The sequence below is a fragment of the Cucumis melo genome, chromosome 4, assembly GCF_025177605.1.
Source record: "Cucumis melo cultivar AY chromosome 4, USDA_Cmelo_AY_1.0, whole genome shotgun sequence".
In the NCBI taxonomy this organism is placed as follows: domain Eukaryota; kingdom Viridiplantae; phylum Streptophyta; class Magnoliopsida; order Cucurbitales; family Cucurbitaceae; genus Cucumis; species Cucumis melo.
The window spans coordinates 19,094,893-19,107,340 of NC_066860.1; the positions used below are offsets into that span (position 1 = coordinate 19,094,893).

General features: G+C 39.6%; 1 protein-coding gene across 6 annotated transcripts in view; it reads left to right on the plus strand.

Annotated features, from left to right (window-relative positions):
- The window catches only part of LOC103499151 (uncharacterized), a 37,918-nt gene that overhangs the window by 9,062 nt on the left and 16,408 nt on the right, over positions 1–12,448 (plus strand). The window lies entirely within an intron of this gene.

The following is a 12,448-nucleotide window of genomic DNA, read 5'->3' on the forward strand; positions in this document are numbered from 1 at the left end:
AGGGGAACCAATGCACCTAAAGGTGATTACAACATAATCTTCCAATTGACGAATTTTGTTGAACATAGACAAAAGTAAAAGGAACAAATCCTTAATATCCAAAATTCCCAATAATACCCTTATAAAATTCCTAGCATTTCAAAAGGTAAGTATGCTCTCTCCTCTCTCCTCTCTCCTCTCCTGCCTACTTTCCTCCTCCATCCAGTAGCTCCCGCCTCTGTTTCTTCTTCCTTTCTCCATTCAGCCTGCCTTCATTTGTACCAGAATTCAGTTCTTTTAGATTATGGAAGTAAAAAATTGCAAAGTGAACAATTCTTATTTCTGCTCATGGTAAAGTCTGGCAAATTTTTTGTGAAAGATGTTTTGCGCTTTTGCTCGTTGTAATCCTCTTGTACTATGAGCTTTTGTCTTATTGTCTATCAATAAATGAGACGGTATCCTTATAAAAAAAACTAGTCCTTTCAAAATCACAAATTATTTAGTTTATGGAGAGCATTTTAGACCTAATCAAAAGGCCTATCTCGAGTTTTTATTTTAAAGAAGGAAAGGATGGTTGCTCAGCTCATTGGGATGGATTATGAGATGTGTTGTTTGGCCATCCTCAGGAGGCAGATACTTCATTCACATTCCATCTCACTCTCCTCAAGGATGGCATTCCTTTGATGAAATGCTCAGAAATTCTTTGGATTTGATTGAAGGACCTCTCGGAAGATTTCTTAGCTTTGAATAGGGAGGCTAATCTGACCTTAATTGGGGCTTCTATAAACGTTAGGCTTGTGAACTTTGCTGAAGATGTCAAAGGACTGAAGGAGTTAACAACTCTTTTTTTTTTTTCAGAAAGAACAGAGCATCGAAAGGGTAACTTCTTCTGGCACCCGAAAAACAGAGCAAGTTGAACTACTGGATTCAGAAGAATTTCAAAGTCTTCAAGACTGATTTTAACAATCTTTGGATTGTAACAAGGTTGTTTGAGTTTGATGAATGAACTGCTGACACTCTCAAATTATACTTCGATACAGAAACTATCATCAATCACATGTTCGCAGGAAGTGCTTTATTTCATTTAGATCAAGGTGATTTGAAAGAGTTAGATTATTTATCCTAGGAAATGACAAGAATGGAGTCGGTTTCATTTGAAATTTGAAAAATGGAACAAGCAAGTGCACGGTCATCCAAATGTGGTGAAAGATGGTGGGTGGATTTTTTCAATAAAAAATTTACCTTTAGAATAAGCAAATCCTTAATCGCACCTTAATCAATACTAATGAGGGCATTTTCATCAAATCAAACAAAGGATTCATAATGATGCTTGCTCTATTAAAATCGGAACTAAATGGGGTTTGCGTCCTTAAAGCCCCCCATCTTCAGCTTCTTTTTGGAATCACCCACTCAAGCCCTCCATTTCTGATAAAAACCCGGATCTCTTGGAGGTTTGCAACACTAAAGCTCTGCCTCATGATTGCTTCATTAGGTCAGTAACTGTAGACTCTCCATCTAAGCTTTTCAATTATTCTAAATTCACCAACTCTAACACAAAGGTTACTCTACTGTAAGGCTCCCCTTGCAAAGTTGATAATTCTTTCAAGAAGCAGCTCGATTTAACCTTGCCTATCAGTGTTAGTAGTGAAGAATCAATAGGTGTTTTCGGCACGTCCAACCTTAAATTTGACACAAAATTTGAAGGGGTGGATCTTAATGCTTTGTTTAATGATGATGACTCCTCCAAGTAAAGTTCCCTTGGAGTTGTGAAAGCATTTGATGTCAATAGTCAATGATTGTGGAATTATTTTGGCTTAAGATAGCAGCCCAACACAAAATAATATTACAAGATAAAAAAGAAGGAAATTCAACAATAAGTAACAATAGCGAAGACTATTGTTAGTGGGACGCATGGAAAAAGGTTCAGGTAGCTATGCGCAGTAGTAGTGGCAGCAATTCTGTTGTTTCTGAGGGTGTAGAAGCATCTTTTATCTATGTGCGATTTGAGGCAGCTGCAGATGAGCTTTTGGTTTGTCTTTCCTTTGAGTACTATAAACTTCATCTCCAACATTGAAAGTAGTCTTGGATGTGGTAGTGCATTGAAAGTCCTTTTGGGAATTCAAGGGAGCTAGGATTTAATAAAAAAGATTGGAAATTAGGGAGCAGATAAAGAAGATAACCCCGGTTTTGGTTTTGCTACAAGTAACAAAAAGTAAAGTTATGATCCAGATTTTTCAAATTCTCGTGGAGTTCTCTTGTACTTTTGATGCTTATGAACAATTTGTAAAAAGATTTCTGGATCACAAATGAATATGGACTGTATGATCATAGAGAAATTTTGTATTTGGTTGGAACTTATTTCTTTTGTAGAGTTCATTTTTGGAGCTATTGAAAGCAATTAAAACCAACACGAGGCTTACGTGGAAACCCAAGAACCAAGAGAAAAACCACGATATTTTAGTTTTTATTATTTTTCTTATGAATGAATATAATAGGTACAAAGGGAGACGATAAATAGAATACAATAGGAGTAAGAAAGGAAAAGATGTAGGAAATAAAATCTTTTATATTATTCTTTCCAAAAATGCTCTAAGGACAAAGCCCTATTAATTCTAACACTCCCCCTCAAGTTGGGATGTAAATATCAGCGAGTCCAAACTTGCTAACACAAAGGTCGAAGTATGGTCTAAGAAGCCCCTTGGTGAGAACATAAACAATCTGTTGGTCCGAAGGAATGTACGGAATGCATATGCTTCCATTGTCAAGTCTTTCTTTGATGAAATGCCGATCAATCTTAGCATGTTTAGTTCTATCATATTGAATTGGGTTGTTAGCGATACTAATAGCGGCTTTATTATCACAAAAAAGCTTCAATGGTGTCTCACATTCCTGATGAAGATTTCACAAGACTTTCGGGAGCCAAATTTCCTCACATATTCCCAAACTCATAGCTCTGTATTTTGACTCAGCGTTGCTCCTGGCCACAACACTTTGCTTCTTACTCCTCCAAGTTACAAGATTGCCCCAAACAAAGGTACAATAACTGGAGGTAGACTTTCTGTCAACAACAGATTCTGCCCAATCCGAGTCAGTATATGCCTCAATAGTCTTTCTATTTGTTTTCTAAACATCAACCTTTTACCAGGTGTATTTTTCAAGTATCTTAGAATTATGTTAACAACTTTCATATGTTTCTCATAAGGAGCCTGCATAAACTGGCTGACGACACTCACGGCAAAGGAAATATTAGGACGAGTATGGGATAAGTAAATTAATTTACCTATAAGGCGCTGATATTGTTCTTTATCAACTGGAACTTGATCATCAGAGTTTCCTAGTTTACAATTGAATTCAATAGGAGTATCAATAGGACGACATCCCAACATACCTGTCTCGGTTAGCAAATTAAGGGTGTATTTTCTCTGAGACATGGAGATATCTTCTTTAGATCTGGCCACCTCCATTCCAAGGAAGTACTTTAGATTTCCCAAATCCTTGATTTCAAATTCATCGCCCATTCTCTGCTTTAGTTGACTGATTTCTGTTTGATCATCTCCAGTCAACTCCAATCAGAACAATGCCATCCACATAAACTATTAGAATAGCAATCTTCCCTGACTTGGAAACCTTTGTAAATAAAGTATGGTCAGAGTGCCGCTGACTGTACCCTTGGGACTTAACAAAGGTAGTGAATCTGTCAAACCATGCTCTCGAAGACTGTTTCAGACCATATAGGGATTTTTGGAGTTTACACACCTGCTGACCAAATTGGGCTTCAAATCCTAGCGGGGGGCTCATGTAGACTTCCTCCACGAGGTCTCCATTTAAAAAAGCATTCTTAACATCCAGCTGGTATAGAGGCTAATCTTTGTTCACAGCAACAAATGGCAGGACTCTAACAATATTCAACTAAGCAACTGGAGAAAAAGTTTCTGAATAGTCAATACCATAGGTCTGAGTAAATCCCTTTGCAACTAACCTTGCCTTGTGTCTATCAAGCGTACCATCTGCTTTGTATTTGAGAGAGAACACGCATTTGCATCCTGCAGTTTTATGCCCCTTGGGTAGAACACAGATTTCTCAAGTTCTATTCTTTTCAAGAGCCTTCATCTCTTCCATAACAACATTTTTCCATTCAGGACAGTCTAGAGCAGTGTATATATTTTTCGGTATTATAGTAAAGTCAAGGTTTGCTGTAAAAGCTTCAAACTGTGGAGAGAGATTATCATAGGAAACATAGTTGCAAATTGGATATTTAGTGCAAGACTTGGTACCTTTTCTCAAAGCAATGGGAATGTCAAGAGACGGATCATACTCATCAAGTTTCCTTCTATGACCCTGTTCAACTTCATTGTTACTGGTTTCTATTCTAACCTCAGTCTCATCACCACAGTTCTTTTCTTCCACATTTTCAAATCAGCAACATCAGACCTGTCATTTTCACTCATCGTATTATTAGTACAAGGTTCTGTAGGGTTTCCATTCCTTGGTCTCGAGGAGGTTCGAAATCTTGGACTGAAGCCGGCGGTTGACTAGTAGGGGACCCAACTTCCTTTCTGAGATTCCTCCTGTAATATGTTTTCCAGGGAACTTGGTTTGTGGGTAGGATTATGGGATGAGGATCAACATCAGATACGGTACTAGGAGTAGGTTCAATAAATTCAAAGGTGCTGTTAGACTCTTCACTCATACTCTCTCCCTGAAGATGGCTAACAGGAAAGTAGGGTCGGTTCTCACAGAAAGTAACATCCATAGTGACAAAGTATTTTCTGGACGGCGGGTGAAAACATTTATAACCACGCTGGTGAAGGGGATACCCAACAAACACACAAGCCTGAGCCTGAGGGGTAAATTTGGTCTGATTAGGGCCAAAATTATGGACATAAGCGGTACACCCAAACACACGAAGAGGAACCTCAGAAACAAAACGAGTAGCGGGGTAAGACTCCTTAAGACAATCTAAGGGAGTCTGAAGGTGAATGATATGAGAAGACATTCTATTGATTAAGTGAGCGGCTGTAGGAATAACATCTCCCCACAGGTACGATGGAAGGGAAGTGGAAAGCATAAGGGAACAGGCTACTTCCACCAGGTGACGGTTTTTTCGTTCAGCCACTCCATTTTGTTGAGGAGTGTAGGCACACGAGGTTTGGTGAACAATCCCTTGGAGGTTAGAAATTTACTAAGGTTATGGTTTTGAAATTTTCGACCATTATCACTCTGAAGAATTGCAATTTTTGTATGGAATTGTGTTTCAATAGTATGATAAAAGTTTTGGAAAATGGATGAAACCTCGGATTTATCTGTGAGAAGGTAGACGGTATGGTCATCGATGAAAGTTACAAACCACCGCTTTCTCGATGAGGTGGTGACTTTGGAAGGACCCTAAACATCACTATGGATGAGGGTAAACGGTTTTGTAGATTTATATGGTTGTGAGGGAAAAGAGACCCGATGTTGTTTAGCTCGAATACACACATCACAAGCTAGAGAAGAGACATCAAGTTTAGAAAAAAGGTGGGGAAATAAATATTTCATATATGTAAAGTTTGGGTGGCCCAATAAAAAATGCCACAACATACAATCTTGTTCAGAAGTGCTAAAGTAGGACGACAGTAAACTAACCCTAGAGGAACTACTACAGAAGGTATCATCATCAATGATGTAAAGTCCCCTGCTATGCTGGGCAGTGCCAATCGTCCTCCCCGAGCTCATGTCCTTAAAATAAACAGATTTAGATAAGAAGATAGCTTTACAATGCAACTCACGAGTGATCTTGCTTATAGATAACAAATTGCAAGACAGTTTAGGGACATGCAAAACATTTTGGAGAGCAAAACCGTGAAAGGGAACTATTTGTCCTTTGCCAGCGATCGGAGCTAGAGAGCCGTCGGCTATTAAGATTTTTCATTATCGGCACACGGGGCATACAAGATAAAGTGTTCCAAAGAACCTGTGAAGTGATATGTAGTCCCCGGGTCTAAGATCTAGGGATTCTTCCCATCAATGCTAATAATCCCAAGGGACTGAGGCATACCTGACTGAGCAATAACACCCGTGTCAGAGTCTTGGTCTGACTTGCAGTAGGACCAGTTGATTGAGAAGTACTGGCAGGGGTAGTCTCACTAATATAGGCATGTCCTGAGTTTTGTTTCTTGTTGGAGGACCATTTCTTACCTCCTGGGGGATGATCGTGGAGTTTCCAACACTGATCCTTGGTGTGTCATTGTTTCTTGCAGTGCTCACACACAGGGATTGACTTCCCATTATTCTTGTCACTATCATGATTTGAGGACCGAGTGCAAAAGCTGCGGAGTCAATGGTAGGGTAGTCAGTACACCCATGGCATTAGTGCAGTCCTCTTCCAGGCGGACTTCAAAACACACTTCCATTAGGGAGGGAAGAGGTCTTTGTTTGAGTATACGACCACAAACAGTATCAAATTTTGGGATTAAGTCCTGCAAGGAAGTCATAAAGACGGTCAGCCTTTTTAAGTTTAGCATATTGTGTACCGTCATTTGGTGTGTCCCAAACTGTCTCTCTGCACAAATCCATCTCTTGCCAGAGGAGAGAGAGCTTGTTAAAATAGGTAGTCACGTCTAGGGTCCCCTGTTTACAATTATGGACTTGTTTTCGCAGTATATACAACCAAGAGGCATTCTGTCGTTTCGAGTAAAGGGTCTGAGTTGTATCCCACAAATCTTTTGCTGTGGCTGCATATAGTAGAGGCTTGCCGATCTGTGATTCCATACTATTAATCAGCATGGATTGAATAAGTGAGTCCTCCCCTTTCCAGAGTCGTTCCAAGTCGTCTCCTGGTGGAGGATGTACAATCTCTCCAGTTAAGAAGTCGAACTGACAGCGACCTTTGAGGAACATCTTTATTGATTAGGACCAAGAGAAATAATTTTGCCCATTTAATTTTTCACCTAAAAAATTCCCTGTAGACGAACCCAAAGATCCAGTTATATAATTTGACGGTAAATTATGGAACGAAGTTATCGGGTTCTTGGAATACATCGGCAACTCGATTGGTTTGGAATGCGTCGAAGACTCGCCTGCTTCAATGTCTGATCTGTTTTGGGGTTGATCAATCACGTTACCAGAAAACAACGGTTGTTGTAAAGAGTCAACATACAACGAATGTTTACTGTACAGATTTACAGTTGAGGGTTTTTGTCTGGAGTGCATAGGTGGCGCGTGAGGATGCGGATGGCCGGAAGGGTATGACGGTTGGACATCTGACGACGCGTAGAGGGGAATGGGCTGGGCGGGAGCGGTGCGTGAGGCAGTTTCTGGTCAGATGGCAGTGCGTACGGCTGCGAATCTACTCCAGTTTGGTAGATCGACAGTTTCTATAGGTTTTAGAGCAGTTTCTCCATGGCGGCGATTCCCGCGGCGGCGGCAAAGACGGGTTCAGTTTCGATCTGGATTTCTCTTAGGTTAGTTTCTAGGGTTTAGTTATTGCTTTGCTCTGATACCATATTGAAAGCAATTAACACCAACACGAGGCTTACGTGGAAACCCAAGAACTGGGAGAAAAACCACGACACTTTAGTTTTTATTATTTTTCTTATGAATGAATACAATAGGTACAAAAGAAGAGAATAAATAGAATACAATAGGAGTAAGAAAGGAAAAGATTTAGGAAATAAAATCTTCTATATTATTCTTTCAAAAAATACTCTAAGGACAAAGTCCTATTAATTCCTATTAATTCTAACAGGAGCCTTGATCTTTTGGAGCTAATTTAGTATGACAAGATGAATTCCAGCAGGTAGTTTGACATGAGGAAGAAGATGTTTTAGTTGTATGGCAGAAAGTAGTTTGGTGGGAACTATTCTTTCAAGAAAACTTGAAGGTTGAAGAAGTGAGTGAGTTTCAGATTCTTATGGGGCTTTAGTCACACAGGAAAGTACGAGTTATATTTCACCAAAGATAGTGGCAGTTAGATCCTGTTGGAAATTTTTTGTGTTAATTCATTCCTCTAACTAAAAAGCTGGAAAAATCACTATGGGAATATGGAAGTCCACGTCGAATCTCTAAACTAATTTGGAAAATGGCTCTTGGAGTTCAGGGTTGTTAAAAAGGAAGATGTTTAATCATTGTTTATCTCCTTCAATATGCAATTTATGCTCTGTCGCTAGCAACTCTTCACGGTATCTGTTTTTAATTGCTCATTATCAACTTATTTGCATTGTTGTCAGAATTGTGTTTGGGAAGATTCTAGAGATTTTTTTAGAGCAAGCTTCTCAGCGTAAGACCTTGATGGAGTCATCAAAATTTAGCCTCCTCGTGGTGTTCCTTCTCCAAGGATCTCAAGATTGACTCAATTCGAGATATAAGCCTAATCGGTCGCCTTTTCTTTAGACGGATGTTTAGTCTGTTTTAGTCCTTTTATTTGTATTTTTTTGTACTTCTTTTGGTTTCGTTTTGCTTTTAGACATTACTCTTTGTTTTGGTTTTTAGCTTGGTTGGATACGAAGAGGGTACTATGGGGTGCCAAACCTAGTCGAGATGTCTAGGTGCACCTCCTAATCCATGGTTTACATGCTCATTATATAATTCTCTTGTATTATAAGTTTTTGTCTCGTTATTAATACATTAATAAAGAGGCCGTCTCCTTTAAAAGAAAAAAACAAAGAAATTGAGAACAAATCAACAAGGAAAGTATATACTGAGATCCTTGCAGAATGCCATAGACTCTACTGTGTGCAACGACTTTCCCTATTAAAAAACATAGTGCATCAACTGTCATAGACTCTACTGTGTGCAACGACTTTCCCTATTAAAAAACATAGTGCATCAACGGATATCTGAGTTTGTCAAGAAGGAGGCTCTCCCATCATTGACTTGATCTGGATGTGGCTTCCTGATGCAGAATATGGCTTCTTAGCAGAATATGGCTTCTTAGCAGAATATTTGAGGAAGAAGCCTAAGGTCTTACTTTCAACGTCAATGGTAAAATGACTAGAAGGTTTGATTCAGCTGCTAAAGGGCCTGGTTAATGCCTTCTTTTGTAAGAAAGATGGACTCGACAATGGAGTAGTTCGTCTTCAAAGTTTCGCTTTGGAGATGGATGGCTTATGGAATGTGTGGTTTGGCCGGAGATGGGGGCAAGAAAGCAAATAGATGTTTCATTAGGAGCTAACGGGGAGCAGATTGGCATTTAGAGATGTTGGACCAACTTCAGTCTTTCTTGGATTTCTCTTCATATGGGTGGCAAGTTGCTGATGCTCTGATGTTTTGAAAGTCTTTTTGAAGCTTTCTCTGGATTTTGGATTAATATGGCAAGATAGCTACGAGGCAGCCGGTTGCATCTTTTGCAAGTTTTTAGATTCGTTTGGGTTCCTTATAAGGGAAAATTTTCTTATGCTTTGTATTTGGATGTCTACAGCCGTGGTTCTGTTTAGCTTGATTTATTTCTGTTGGAATTCGTTTTTTAGCTTGTCATCTCCTTTGTTGCCTAAGTTTAGGTTACTGAATTCTTCTCTTTTCTCTTGCTCTTAGTATAACACTCTTATACTTTGAGCTTAAGTTTCATTTATTTATAATAATAAATAAAGAGACTTGTCTCCGTTTCGAAGAAACGGAAAAAGGATTGAGGATTTCATCATCAAAGCAAGAAGATGGCAGGCAATGGGGTCTTTCCACCTCAAGTTTCGAAATGTGGGATAAATTCAAGCATAGCAGACCTCTAGTAGTATAAGGTTTTGGTGGCTGGTTGAGAACTCGAAACCTGCCATTGGATTAGTGATGCTGGAAAACTTTTGAATCGAAGATTATTTTGGGGGCCGGAAGATATAGCCACATAAACACTCAACCTCAGGTCAAGCAAAATTTATGTGGCTTAATGCTCAACACTATCGAAATTATAGATTTCAACAAGGGAAATAATTCTTGAACTTTGGTGACATTGAGCTCTATGGATTTACCAAGCATCACCAAAGGAAGGTTAGTTGTTAAAGACTTCAAAAACCCAATTGATCAATTAAGAGTTAGGCAAGTTATGGAGGATGACGACGTTGACGTGTCTATGTAATCTTCTAATGTAGACGATTTCAAAGCCATGAAAACAGTCCCCTCTTTCTCACAAAACCCTTTTGAGGCCTTGAATCTCATCCACGACTCACCTTCAGTGCCGAAGAAGAAGATAGATGGCGGTGCTCCGATCGGCGGCATCCCTAGTTGACAGAATGCAAAATGTCGCAATTAAAGAAGAGAGAGAGTGTAGCCAAAGACAATTGCGCTTTTATTGATGTGGGCCCCGAACTCCTGCCAAACAACTATATTTTAAATAATAAGGAATGCAAAAAGGCAAAGGAAGAAAATCAAAAGGCACTCAATTTTTTTTGAAAAGGAGACTGTCTCTTTATTATAAAACAAACTCATAGTACAAGAGATGTATACTAAGAGTACAAATAAAAGAGACCTAGGGATCAGGGGACGCACCCAGTCATCTCAACTAGGTTGGCACTCCCTTAGTGTTTTCATCATGTCCATACAAAAATAAAACTAGTAAAGTTAAAATGTATAATGAAAAGGAGTACAATAAGGAATACATATGATAGATACACAAAAAAACCTAGATGTCTTAGTAGGTAAAAGCCGACCAATTTGAACACAATTCTTGTATAGAATATGCCTTAAACTCCTTGTTTAAAGTGCACCAAGTGGCCGCTTTTCTTTTTGCAATGTCCATTCGATCTGTATCATGGAATACCCTTGGATTTCGTTCGAACCAAATTTCTACGAGCAGTGACTTGGCTAAGTTAGTCCGAAGTAGCCCTGACCCTTTTTTCATAAGAGGGCCCAAAATAATGTCTCACGTTGGGGCCGAAAGTTCCGTTGAACACCTAGCTTACTTCAAATAAAGAAAAAGGACTGCGCCAACACTAAGACAGGAGTAGAACAAATGCTGCAAATCTTCTTCATTAGGGAGGCAAAGAGGGCAACAGAGGATAGAAGACAGCTGTTTGGGAGCTTCCTTTGCATGACCAAAGAGCAGTTTAGTAACTCAAATAGCATAATCCAAACTAGGATGCTGGCTCTTCTACGGCTGTTGGATCTCCACAAGGCTTTGTAGGTCTCTACGGAGAAGATGCTGAAAAGTGATTCACAAGGGATCTGACTGAAAACTTACTGGATGGTTCTAAAGACCAATCCTTCTATCCATAGAGTCTACCACCTGCCTTTGTGAAAGGAGGTGAAGCAGTTGTTGAAATCCTAAAAGTTCCTTTTCTTATAGGAGTCTTCTAAAGATTATAGACCAAGATAGGGTGAAATGGTCTCAATGTGCAGCTACTGATCCATTAGGCAACAAAGTGATTCTAAACAGTTTTCAATGTGCAGCTACTGATCCATTAGGCAGCAAAGTGATTCTAAACAGCTTTTGAAAACGAGATCTAAGGGGGGCATCTTCAGCCCACGTATCATTCCAAAAAGTGATGTTAGATAAAGGTCCATTTCCAAGCTTGAAGTTGGACAAAGGTTCCACCTTTCTCCATGCTCTGGAAATACATATCCAAGGACCTTTCAGGCTGTTCCTAGATTTACCAGCAGTATGCCAATCGAAAAGCTCTTTACCATGGATGTTTCTGACTACTTGGCGCCATAGAGACTCTTCCTCCTCCATTAATCTCCATCCCCATTTAGCTAGGAGTGCAGTTATTGCTTAGCCCTCCAAAACCAAGGCTACCATCCAGTTTCAGGTGGGAGACTCTAGCCTAATTTACCAAGCGATTGATTTTGCTGCCCGAGTGGCCTTCCCAAATGAAATTTCTCAATAGCCGCTCCAAAGAGGATACCACCTTCATCAACTTTACACATAGAAACATGTAGTAAGTTGGTAAGTTTGCCAAAACCGATTTACATAGCGTTTGCCTCCCCCCTCTTGAAAGGTTAAATCCTCTCCACCTATCCAATTTTTTGTGAACTCGATCGATCACCGGTTGCCAAAAGTTCTCTCCTCGGATAATCTCCCAGAAGCAAACCAAGGTACATAAAAGGAAGCTTCTCGGTCTTGCAGCCTATTTTCCCAGCCATGTAATTCAACTCATCTTCACTCAAGTTGACTCCACTAAGGACTGACTTTTCCTAGTTAATTTTCTGACTTGAGCACCATTCAATCAATGATAAGGTTTCCTTTAATTTAAACAACATAACCTCATCATATTTGCAAAAAAGGAGAGTGCCGTTGGCATATTGGAGGAGATGGACACGAACCTTATCTTCTCCCACCATGAAACCTTTGTAAAGCCCATTTTCATAAAGCTTCAAAAGGAGAGCTCCCAAGACCTCTCCAATTGAAAGAAACAGAAAGGGAGATAGAGGATCCTTTCCCATGAACCATAGGATGATGAGTGGAGATAGAGGATCCTTTCCCATGAACCATAGGATGATGAGTGGTATATCGACTGTATCCTTACATGTCTTTTCGCGTTTGGGTGGTGGAATCAGGATCAGTTGA